The 4,273-nt window shown below is 50.6% G+C and overlaps 1 pseudogene; it reads left to right on the forward strand.

Annotated features, from left to right (window-relative positions):
- The first annotated feature begins 953 nt into the window (after window positions 1–953).
- LOC129397385 (large ribosomal subunit protein uL23-like) lies at window positions 954–3,450 on the forward strand (annotated as a pseudogene).
- Window positions 3,451–4,273: the final 823 nt, after the last annotated feature.

Consider the following 4,273-nt stretch of genomic DNA (forward strand, 5'->3'; position numbering starts at 1 on the left):
ACGCCCAGCTAATTTTTTGTATTTTAGTAGAGACTGGGTTTCACCATGTTGCCCAGGCTGGTGTGGAACTCCTGAGCTCAGGCAATTCACTTGCCTCAGTCTCCCAAAGTCATGCTGGGATGACAGGCATGAGCCACCGTGCCCGGCCTTAATTTTGTATTTTTAGTAGAGACCAGGTTTCACCATGTTGGCCAGGCTGGTCTCGAACCCCTAACCTCAGGTGATCCACCTGCCTCAGCCTCCCAAAGGCCTCAAGCCTCCCAGAGTGCTGGGATTACAGGCATCAGCCACCACCTCGGCCTACTGAACTTTTTTTTTTTCTTTTTTTTTTGAGACAGAGTCTTGCTTTCATTGCCCAGGCTGGAGTGCAATGGCACGATCTTGGCTCACTGCAACCTCTGCCTCCCAGGTTCAAGCGATTCTCCTGCCTCAGCCTCCCAAGTGTCTGGGATTACAGGCATGTGACACCACGCCTGGCTAGTTTTGTAGTTTTAGTAGAGACAAGGTTTCTCCATCTTGGCCAGGCTGATCTTGAACCCTGACCTCAGATGATCCACCTGTCTCGGCCTTCCAAAGTGCTGGGATTACAGGCGCACCACCGCCCCCAGCCCCTGCTGAACTTTTTTTGTTTTGTTTGTTTTGTTTTGTTTTTTTTGAGACGGAGTCTGGTTCTGTTGCCCAGGCTCGAGTGCAGTGGCACAATCTCGGCTCACTGCAACCTCCACCTCCCAGGTTCAAGTGATTCTCCTGCCTCAGCTTCCTGAGTAGCTGGGATTATAGGCGCCCTGCCTCAGCTTCCCAAGTAGCTGGGATTACAGGCACCCGCCACAATGCGCGGCTAATTTTTGTATTTTTAGTACAGACGGGGTTTCACCATGCTGGCCAGGCTGGTCTTGAACTCCCGACCTCAGGCGATCAGCCTGCCTCAGCCTCCCAAAGTCCTGGGATTACAGGCGTGAGCAAACACTTTGGGAGACTGAGGCAGGTGGATCACCTGAGGTCAGGAGTTGGAGACTAGCCCAGCCAACAGGGTGAAACCCCATCTCTACTAAAAATACAAAAAGCCGGGTGAGGTGGCCGGCTCCTATAATCACAGCTACTTGGGAGGCTGAGGCAGGAGAATCGCTATAACCCGGGCGGCAGAGGTTGCAGTGAGCCCAGATCGCACAACTGCACTCCAGCCTGGGCGACACACAGCGACACTCCCTCTCAAAAAAAAAAAAAAAAAATTGAGGCCAGGCATAATGGCTCACGCCTGTAGTCTCAGCATTTTGGGAGGCTTAGATGGGCAGATCACTTGAGCTCAAGAGTTCAAGTCCAGCCTGGGAAACATGGTGAAACTCTGTCTCTACCAAAAATATAAAAATAAAATAAAATTAGCCAGGCATGGTGGCGCTCGCCTGTACTTCCAGGTACTCAGGAGACTGAAGTGGGAGGATCACTTGAACCCAGGAGGCAGAAGTTTCAGGGAATCGAGATGGTGCCACTGTACTCCAGCCTGGTGAAGAGAGGGAGACCCTGTCTTAAGAAAAAAAAAAAAAAGCCTTGTCACAAGATAGCGCGGAAAGCGAAGAAGGAAGTTCCTGTCCCTCCTAAAGCCGAAGCCAAAGCGAAGTCTTTAAAGGCCAAGAAGGCAGTGTTGAAAGGTGTCCACAGCCACAAAAAAAAGAAGATCCGCACGTCACCCACCTTACAGCGGCCCAAGACACCGCGACTCCGGAGACAGCCCAAATATCCTCGGAAGAGCGCTCCTAGGAGAAACAAGCTTGACCACTATGCTATCATCAAGTTTCTGCTGACCACTGAGTCTGCCATGAAGAAGATAGAAGACAATAACACACTTGTGTTCATTGTGGATGTTAAAGCCAACAAGCACCAGATTAAACAGGCTGTGAAGAAGCTCTATGACATTGATGTGGCCAAGGTCAACACCCTGATTCGGCCTGATGGAGAGAAGAAGGTATATGTTTGACTGGCTCCTGATTACGATGCTTTGGATGTTGCCAACAAAATTGGGATCATCTAAACTGAGTCCAGTTGCCTAATTCTAAATATATATATATATATCTTTTCAGCATTAAAAAAAAAAAAGCCGGGCCCGGTGGCTCACGCCTGTAATCCCAGCACTTTGGGAGGCCAAGGTGGGCAGATGACGAGGTCAGGAGATTGAGACCATCCTGGCTAACACAGTGAAACCCCGTCTCTACTAAAAATACAAAAAAATTAGCCGGGCGTGGTGGCGGGTGCGTGTAGTCCCAGCTACTCGGGAGGCTGAGGCGGGAGAATGGCGAGAACCCGGGAGGCGGAGCTTGCGGTGAGCCAGTATCGCGCCACTGCATTCCAGCCTGGGTGAGAGCAAGACTCCGCAAAAAAAGACTAATATCAAAATCCCCCTTCTAGGAAATTACAAACATTTTCATTTCTCTTAGATACCAAATGGAATGCCTTCCTGATGATTTGCTGTTGTATATCTTCGCTAGTTCTGAAGGCCACAAGTCAAGATCAAGGTGCCAGCATGGTCAGGTTCTAACGGGGCTCTCTTTCTGGCTTATAGATGGCTGCCTTCTCCCTGTGTCCTCACTTAGCCAGGAGAGAGGGCCAGGAGGACTGGTTTCTTTCTTTTCTTTTCTTTTCTTTTTTTGAGACAGGGTCTCACTCTGTCGCCCAGGCTGCAGGGCATTGGCACGATCTCGGCTCACTGCAACCTCCGCATCCTGAGTTCAAGCGATTCTCCTGCCTCAGCCTCCCGAGAGCTGGGATTACAGGCGTGCATCACCACGCCCAATTTTTTTTTTTTTTTTTGTATTTTTAGTAGAGACGAGGTTTCACCACATTACCCAGGATGGTCTTGATCTCCTGACCTCATGATCCGCCCGCCTCAGCCTCCCAAAGTGCTGGAATTACAGGCATGAGCCACCGCGCCCGGCCGCTCACCCAACTAATTTTTGTATTCTTAGTAGAGACTAGGTTTCACCATGTTGGCCAGGCTGGTCTCAAACTCCTGGACTCAAGTGATCCACCCACCTTGGCCTCCCAAAGTGCTGGGATTACAGGTGTGAGCCACTGCGCCCAGCTGGTTTCTTTCAAAGTTTGCTCTTGCAAACTCTTGCCGGGCGTGGCGGTGGGCGCCTGTAGTCCCAGCTACTCGGGAGGCTGAGGCAGAATGGCGTGAACCCGGGAGGCAGAGCTTGCAGTGAGCCAAGATCGCGCCACTGCACTGCAGCCTGGGCGGCAGAGCGAGACTCCGTCTCAAAAAAAAAAAAGTTTGCTCTTGCTTTTCTGTGTATTTAGCTCCCAGCACTCCTATCCCCACACTGCTTCCAAAACAATCCAATAAGGAAACCACAACGACATCCAAATTTCCCTTTGTAAAAATGGCATGTTTTCTAGGTTGAGAAACTCCGATTTCCATTTAATCGTTGTGACTTTCATTAGCGCTGAACACCAGAAAGGGAGGAATCTGGGAGATTTGGGAGATGGCTGCAGATGCAGGCAATGGCCAAAACACTGGTTAGAGGAGCCCTGTTAGGATGAGGAGATGCAGCACAGTGTTGAGAAGTGGTTAGTGTGGCTGCTCTTGCTTGACTCACATCTGGTGAAATGCAGGGTGGACAGCAGTCCTGAGGTGGGGATTAATCCATCATCATCTGGTGGGGGCAGGTTTTTAAGGTCCTCTATCTCAGATAGGGTTTAATGGCAGGGCGGGAAAGGAGCATAGATGGGAGAGGTTGTAAACAAAGAAGTCTTCCGCCAGGCGCGGTGGCTCACGTCTGTAATCCCAGCACTTTGGGAGGCCGAGGTGGGCGGATCACTTGAGGTCAGGAGTTCAAGACCAGCCTTGCCAACATGGTGAAACCCCATCTCTACTAAAAATACAAAAATTAGCCAGGCATGGTGGTGCGTGCCTGTAGTCCCGGCTACTCAGGAGGCAGAGGTGAGAGAATTACTTGAACCTGGGAGGCAGAGGTTGCAGTTAGCCGAGATCGCACCATTGCACTCCATCCTGGGCGACAGAGTGAGACTCTGTCTCAGAAAAAAGAAAGAAAAGAAAAAAAGAAAGAAGCCTTCTTCCCGTGCCACACTAAGTGGTTGGGTCAAGGAGCCTACTTGGACAAGATTCCTGCTGTCCCCCTGAGAAGAGCAACACTAGCCACAGGCCCAGTGATGACACCACCAGGCATGTGAGTCCTGAGTCCCACCAACACAGGCTCCTATCACTCAAGTCAGGCAAAAGGTGGGTTCTTTTCCACGGACTTTGGATTTTCACTTTGCT

This window comes from Pan paniscus, chromosome 2, assembly GCF_029289425.2.
Source record: "Pan paniscus chromosome 2, NHGRI_mPanPan1-v2.0_pri, whole genome shotgun sequence".
In the NCBI taxonomy this organism is placed as follows: domain Eukaryota; kingdom Metazoa; phylum Chordata; class Mammalia; order Primates; family Hominidae; genus Pan; species Pan paniscus.